This window comes from Macaca mulatta, chromosome 10, assembly GCF_049350105.2.
Source record: "Macaca mulatta isolate MMU2019108-1 chromosome 10, T2T-MMU8v2.0, whole genome shotgun sequence".
NCBI classification, from domain to species: Eukaryota; Metazoa; Chordata; class Mammalia; order Primates; family Cercopithecidae; genus Macaca; species Macaca mulatta.
This window is the reverse complement of record NC_133415.1, coordinates 28,459,160-28,467,131: the sequence shown is the minus strand read 5'-3', so window position 1 is coordinate 28,467,131 and position 7,972 is coordinate 28,459,160. Positions and strand designations below refer to the sequence as shown.

Here is a 7,972-nt window from a genome sequence, read left to right as displayed (position 1 = left end):
GGAGTTCAAGACCAGCCTGGCCAATATGGTAAAACCCCATCTCTACTAAAAATATAAAAATTAGCTGGGCGTGGTGGCAGGTGCCTGTAGTCCCAGCTACTCGGGAGGCTGAGGCAGGAGAATCACTTGAACCTGGGAGGCAGAGGTTGCGGTGAGCCGAGATTGTGCCACTGCACTCCAGTCTGGGCAACAGAGCAAGACTCCATCTCAAAAACAACAACAACAAACCAAAAAAAACACATGTAGTGCACAGTTGGAAAAGAAAATACTGATTTTCATGGGTGATTAGCAGCTAGCTGTAAGTGGAAGAAGTGCGTTTTTCTTTCCTTCCAGGTCCCAGAGAAAAACCTCCATGCTGGGTTGATAGCAGCAGCTAGGATCAGTTGCCCAAGACTGGATTCTCGAGATGAAGACCGTCTGCAGAGGCTGACCTTTCCTGCAGGCTCATGTCCTAAAGCAAATTATTTGCACTCAAATATCCTCCCTTGTAGGACAGAAAAGAAGTTCCCGAGTCTTGGTCACATTGGGCCTGTGGAGTACAGTATCTTTTCTACATATTTGCTTTTGATGTTCTCAGCATCCCTGCAAGGCAGGCTGAGGTGTGAGGAGTCTCAATTCCAGGGAGCTGAAGGCAGACTGCAAGAGCTGGGTATGGATGCTGCACTCCTGGGCCTGGGCCGCCTGGGTTTTGCTCAGCCTGGGAAGTACTTCCAAACCCACTCCTCCCTAGTCTCTTACAATCCTGTGGGAGGGCAAAGCCTAAATCATCATGGCTCCTTCCACCAACTAGCTGCAGATCAGGAAAGTGAGGTCCAGGGAGGTCCTGACTGGCTTTGCTCCAGGGACAATGAGGCTAGAGGTCTGTTCCCCACAGGAGGACCATGATGGTTCTCCTGCTTCAAATGGCCTCTTTGGAAGGGGCTTGCTCATGTAGGTGAATCCTGGGGCCGAGCAGCCTCAGTGACAGTCCCTGAAATGGCTGCAGGTGAGGGAGCAGCATGCAGGCATTAACGTCACAGACTGACACCAGGCCCCCTGGGCTTATACCCTGGCTCCTTCAGTTCCTGGCTCTTTGAACTTGGACAAGTAGTCCGCTTTCTTTTTTTTCTTTTTAGAGACAGAGTCTTGCTCCATCACCCAGGCTGTGGTGCAATGGTGCGATCTCAACTCACTGCAACCTCTGCCCCCCAGGTTCAAGCAATTCTCTTGCCTCAGCCTCCCAAGTAGCTGGGATTACAGGTGTTCACCACCATGCCTGGTTAATTTTTTTTTTTTTTTTGTATTTTTAGTAGAGACAGGGTTTTGCCATGTTGGCCAACCTGGTCTCGAACTCCTGACCTCAGGTAATCCACCTGCCTCAGCCTCCCAAAGTGCTGGGATTATAGTAGTGAGTCACAGCGCCCGACCGACAAGTCCCCTTTCTTAACCTCTTTCTGCCTCAGTCGACTCACCTGGAAAACAGAGCACCTACCTTCTTCAAATGAGAAGAGAATTAAAGGAGTATAAGGCCATCAGAACAGGACCTAGCCCAAGGGAGGCTATGGAAGTGCTTGTTGAATTAAAAAATGGCTTCATCTCTGGCCTAGTCCCAAAGGTGTGGATTCCTGCCATTGCCACCCAGAGAGCCCTGGGTGGAGGCCCTGCTGACATCGAACAGTGCCTGCCTGCCCTCCTCTCCTCAATGCAGTAGACACTTTCCAAAACTTACGTCATCTTCACTCCAGTGGGATAATGGGATGCTTGGTGTACCTCGTTCCCAAGATGAGGGAACAGGCTGTGAGAGGACCACATCACCAGCAAGTGACAGGCTGGGATCAAGGCCAGGCCTATCTGCCTCCTAGACTAGGCCTGTGTGAGGACCAGCCTGAGTATGGCCCACCTGCTTCTTCCTCTGTTTAGAGCTTGGGCTGGAGCTGTCCTGGCCAGAGCTCTCTGCCTCACCAGGCTGCATGAGCCACAAGCTGCCACTTCCTGGAACTTGGTGGCCCTGCCCTGGACGGCCTTGCTGGTGGTCATGAAGGCTCCGTGAAAGCTGTGAACACCTGCATGGCAGTGAGGCCAGCCTTCCCCACTTGATCCGTTTCAGGCTCTGGCTCCGCTACTACATCATGTGCTTCTGTCCAAGAGGCAGAGACTTAAACCATCTGCCGCCACCTGGATTCCCGCAGAGCTTGCCTAGGACACCAGCTCAGGTCCTTGTGCACCATCCTGGTAGGAATCTCTCAGTGACGGTGGAGGGTTTGTGGGCTGGCTTAGGGCCAGTGGTGGGCAGAAGTCAGCAGGGCACAAGGGACCGGAGAGCTTGGCATTTCTCCAGCAGGAGTTTCAGGGAGAGCTCAGATGTCTGCTTATGTGACAGGTTTATCAGCCTGCCTGGCCCAGGGCCGGCTCTCATAGTTTTGATTTAAATAATAGCTTGCTCACAGAATAAGTGCATGTTGGTTTGAACTTTCATTTTCTCATAATCCTCTCTGCTGGCCCCTCCCACCATCTACCCCATTTTGCCTCACTCTGGGGAGCCTGAACCCCCTGTTCCAGAGTAGGGGCATAGGGAAATGCCTCTATGGCTTCTGAGCTGCTGGGCAGGGCCAGTCCCTAAAACAAGGAGAGCTGGGAGGGGGCTGGACCCCGATGGAGTGCTGAGAGCTGAAAGTCCTATTTAACAGATGGGAGGGAACAGAAACCCCGAAAAGGGAAAGGCCTGGCCAGGTCCCACGCAAGTCAGGAGCAGAGCAGGGCTGAAGCGTGACATCTCCAGTCTCTCCAAAGCCTTTGGGTGAAAAGTCCACCTAAAGCAGTGAGATCAGTGGGGCCTAAGGAAGATCCTTTTCCTCACTGCCTCCATCCCAGTCCTGGGACCCAACACCGTCCCGCCCTCACCCTCCTTGACCATCTCCTTCTGCCCTGAGAGGCTGTTATGCATCCAGCCAGCCTGGGAATGTGCTGGAATCTGTGCACCACGGGGGATGGATACGCCGCTCACAGTCCTCTGTGGGCCGTGGCTGTGAGGAAAAGTCAGAGCTGGTGGGTTGGGGTGTGTAGGCCCAGGAGGACCCCTGCCTCCTCCTTAGCCTTGGAGCCTCCCTCTGCTGCTGAGTTTCTCCTCCTCTAGCAGGGGCCCACTGCCCCCAGACCTTACCTCCTGGCTCAGCACATGATTTCCCTACTCTGGGCCTCAGTATCCCCCCGGACATCTCTAAATTCCTTTCCCGCCTGCCCTGCCTGTCTCCTGGTTGGGCTGAACTGTAACTCCTCACACAGGGCTGAGGGTGACTGTGGCATCAGGCTTCTGGTTGGGAGCCCACCCTGATGGTGCTTGGGGAGGAATGGACATGGTTCCCCCTGCCAGGGACAGCCCTTGGACTAAGGCCCCGTGCTGCTGGCTATGCCCACCTCCACCCCCCGCATGCTCTCCCACATGGGGGACCCCCAAGGCCTAGAGGGAACACACAAGCACTTTGTCTGTGCTAACCCCACAGAGCTGCCCCTCACCAAGTACAACAAGCCTAGGGCTGGGTACTGGGGGTGGCAGGCAGCACTGTACCTTGTGGGAGGCAGGCACCAAATCCTCCCACTTAGTCGCTGTGGCCCCTGCCTCTGGTCTATGCAGCCTTGTTCCCAGCCCAGAGGGCTCTGGTGGCAAGGCTGGCAGCCCAGGCTCGATGTGAGCTTACTGTGGGGCTTTGCTCCTCCTGGGGCTCCCAACCCGCTCCTTCGCAGCTCCCCTTCTCAAGGAGCCCAAGCCCTGCCCAGCTGTGAGGGCCTGCTCCCTGGAGGCCTCCTTTAACTCCCCAGCCCACAGGGATGGACCCAGGACCCCCATATCTTAGACTCCATGGGGGATTTCCCCAAGGAACACCTGGGGGAAGGTCAGTGTGACCTTTGTCCCTCCCTTTTGGATAGACACAGCCACCCTTTCTCCCCACCCCAGCAGCAGGGCTGTTGCTCAGTGACCCTGAGATCGGTGATGCAGAAAAGCAGAGGCGGGTATCACTCTTTATTGTGGGGTCCACACTATGGGTATTGGGGCTCCTCCCACTGAGGGAAGCCTGAGCCTCTAGCCGGGGCTGGCCTCCTGGCCTCCTATGAGTCCATTCTCCTTCTGTCCCCTTAATCTCAGGCTGAGCATTTGCACTGGATCTCTGGGGGCCTGTGAGTCCTCCTCGACCTTCATGGCCCACTACCATGTGCTTGAGAGCATCACAAGTCAGTAGCAATGAGCCAGGCGGGTGGTGGGTCACCTGGCGCAGCAGGCCCGGGGCTCGGGTCCCAGCCCAGCAGCTGTGGAGTACCAGGTAGAGGCAGGGGTGGTGGCCAGGTTCACAAGCAGGTCGTGGGAGATGGGGTCGACCAGGTTGAGGAAGGCCACATCTCTGTAGAGGATGTCAGTAAGGAGGGTCCCCTCAAGGCCCAGGTCCTGTGAGTGAGTGGTGAAGAGAAAGTTGAGTGAGCCAGTCGGGTCTCCCATCTCCAGGCCCCACCCCAGCCAGCCAGATGCTGCTTATTGCTGTTCCTGTCTCTCCATCTCCTCCCTAAGGTTGGCTGTATTCTCCCCACAGGCGGCCATGGGCTAATTGTCCAGTGGTGGGTGAACCCTTTCATTTTTCCTTACTTATTTCTTTTTTGAGACAGGGTCTTGCTCTGTCACCCAGGCTAGAGTCCAGTGGTGTGATCTCAGCTCATTGTAACCTCTGCCTCCTCAAGGGATCCTCCCACCTCAGCCTCCTGAGGAGCTGTGGCTATAGACGGGTACTACTACACTCAGCTAATTAAAAAAAATTTTTTGTAGAGATGGGGTCTCACTATGTTGCCCAGGCTGGTCTCAAACTCCTGGGCTCAAACGATCCTCCCAAAGTGCTGGGATTACAGGTGTGAGCCACTTGGCCTTCGTGGACCCTTTGGATAAGTACAGGGGAGGGGCATGGGCGCCATCAGGGAAGTGATAAGTGAATTCCAGAACCCTTAGACCAGTTCCCTCGAGGTGAAGTGTTGCGCTGTGACACTGCCTTCTCTGGGCTTAGGGCTTGTCTGTGGGATTCTCCTCTTATGGAGGGGGGTTTGCTCCACTTTTGACCCCTCAAATTCCCCTGTTCCCCAGCATTCCCTTCAGACCCTTTGCCTTCCCACCTATCCCTTGGTTTTCCTGAGCTGCTGCCAGCATCTGTTTGCGGACAGGTCTGGATCCTTCCCTTGGGGGCGGACCTCTCTCTCAGATGTCTCAAAGGCATGCTACCCTGAAGCCGGCCTCACCACCCATGCCCCATGCCCCAGTTCAGTGTAGGGCGCTTCCATGCCCATCTTCCCAGGCACTGGGGCCAGAAGCCCTGGAACCCCCCAACACTCTGCCCTCCTCCTCTCTCCCCCAGCTCACCTAGTCATCCCTTCTCTCTCCCCACCACTCCTGCCAGGATTCAGGCCTCCAGCCTCTTCTCCTACCCATCCCTCACCCCACCGCCTGCACAGACCTGCCCTGGCCTTCCTGCCTCACTCCTCCACTTTCTCCTCCTGTCTACTCCCACAGGACTGATGTGGGGCTGAACACTCTTTCAGAGGGTCTCTCTCTCTCTCTCTTTTTTTTTTTTGTGGCGGAGTTTTGCTCTTGTTGCCCAGGCTGGAGTGCAATTGCTCACCGCAACCTCCATCTCCTAGGTTCAAGCAATTCTCCTGCCTCAGCCTCCTGAGTAGCTGGGATTACAGGCATGCGCCACCATGCCCAGCTAATTTTGTATTTTTAGTAGAGATAGGGTTTCTCCATGTTGGTCAGGCTGGTCTCGAACTTCCAGCCTCCGATGATCTGCCTGCCTCGGTCTTCCAAAATGTTGGGATTACAGGCGTGAGCCACTGTGCCCGGCCCAGATGGTCTCTTTAGAGGACACGTTGACAGCTGATGGGGCAGCCACAGCGAGGAGGGGCCTCTAGACCCCATGTGGGCCTTCTCCAATCCATAGGTGATATGCTGTGTGCGTGGGTCCCAAGCACAGGAAGTTGGGCCAGGCAGGGAAGTCCGTGGGTCACAGCTGCAGGGTCCCTGCAGGTTATGGAGCAGGACAAGCCCCTCCCTTGACCTCAAATCCCAACCTCTGGGACAGAAAGAGGTGACCTAGCTGGTCTCTGAGGATCCTTCTTTCCCTCCAGTTTCCCAGCTAAAATGCCCAACTGGTGTCTTGGGCTCCAGACGGCATCCCAGACTGAGATCCCTGCCTCTGGGTGCCTGGCTGATTCAGTGCTGCTCTGCTGTTTGCCACAGATGCCAGCTAGGGAAGATCCAGAAGGAAGGCTGACTGATGAGCCTGGCAGACCCAAACAGGGCCCCACGCTGCAACCTGCCAGCCTGCCTTCTGAGGGTCTAGACAGCTCCTCTTAAAGGGACAGCTCCATTTTTCCAGCCTGCTGAACCCAGAGTTGGAGGAGATTGATAAAGGAAGACAGGAAGAAGGGCTCTGGCCCTGGCTTGCCCCACATTTTCTCTGTGGGCCCCGGGATGACCACTTCGCTACATGCCTCAGTTTCCCCATTTCTAATTATCTACCTTCTGCAGGCCAAACACCTGCACGGCTGACTTTCTGCTCACAGAATGGGGCAGGTAGTGGTGGTAGCTGCTGCAGGGGGTGGGGACGGGGTGGTGAGGGAAGTGGCTTGCCCAGGTGATGGGGGGGACCAGCATCCTGGGACAACCCAGGGCTTGGGATCTGGGTTTAGTGTACCTGGTGTGTGTAGGAGCAGGGCCACCACCGGACCGAGTGTTGTGATGCACAGATGCTGGAGGTGTGTACTCTAAGAGCATGTGCTGCCTTTTGGAGAACTGGTGATGCATGCGATAGCTCTGTGTGGGCTGCCATGGTGTCTTGGGGTGAGGCTGCACCCGCAGACCAGCCCTGGGTCCTCTCCAGGGTCCAGTGCCTCCCCGATCCTGGAGGAGGGGGAAGCCACCCTCTTCCGTTGTCTCTCAATACAAGATGATTCGTCCTCACTTGCCACTCCTCCCGGGCCCCTCCCATCTTGCCAGGGCCTGAATCTGGGCTCTTAGCTCCGGGCTGGGGCCACCCTCAACACACACAACCACTCTCAAACCCCAGAGACCCGGACACACTCAGCGGCCCCCTCCTCCACACACGGTCCGCCGGCCTCACCCAGCCCTCACGCCAGCCGGCCGCCCTCTAGCCCACTCAAGACCCCGCGCGCAGCAGCCCGTCGCGCCCTCGGAACCCGTCCGCGCGCGCCCGAGACCAGCTCCGCCTCGCCTCCCGGCGGATACATGCCCACAACCCACAGCCCCGCGCCTCCCAGACCCCCAGACCCTCCCTGGCCACCAGCCCTGGGGCTGCCGCCTCCTTCTCTCGTCTGGCGCAGGAGCGGCAGCAGCTCCCGGGCGCGCCCTGGCCGCCGCTCGCGGAGCGTGGACTGGATTTCATGGGGCCTGGAGCCACCGCACTCAGAGCTCGAAGGGCGCGGGCGCAGCCGGCCGCCGCCTCGGCCTCGGAGCCAGCCCCGGGCCGGCCAGCCGCGTCCCCACGGCGGCCGCGGGTCGGGCGCCGAATCCACAGGAGGCCGGACGGTCTGCGCCCCGCCCCCGGGGCCGCCCCTAGTCGCCCCGCCCCCATCCACCCCCGCTCCGCCACGTCCGGATCCGAAGGCTGAGCGCCCGCCCTACCCGGCGCCTGAGCTAGGCCAGTGGGTTCCTCGGTTTGACCGGGTCTCACTGGAGGAGGCCCTGCCTGCGTCACTCTTGGCGCCAGAGCTCTGTCCCGAGGGCCTGGAGCCGCCAAGGGAGACGCGAGCTCGGCCGGGACGAGGTGGCTTTTGGCACCGCTCTACCCTCTGGCCCCAGTGCTGACTGGGGAATAGTCGCTTTGACGGTGCAGAGCATTCCAGGCGGGTGTGGGGGTTCCACTGCGTGTGCCAGCATTAGGTATTGCCCCCACCTGCTTTTAGAAATCTGCCCTGCATGGTGAATCTCCGTCTCTACTAAAAT

The 7,972-nt window shown here is 57.7% G+C and overlaps 1 long non-coding RNA gene across 1 annotated transcript; it reads right to left on the bottom strand.

Annotated features, from left to right (window-relative positions):
- Window positions 1-3,982: 3,982 nt before the first annotated feature.
- Window positions 3,983-7,547, bottom strand: LOC107000606 (uncharacterized). The gene is made up of 2 exons (XR_013399487.1): window positions 7,315-7,547; window positions 3,983-4,417 (listed from the first exon to the last, which is right to left on the bottom strand). It is a non-coding gene; the product is annotated as an uncharacterized LOC107000606 (long non-coding RNA).
- Between the last annotated feature and the right edge of the window lie 425 nt (window positions 7,548-7,972).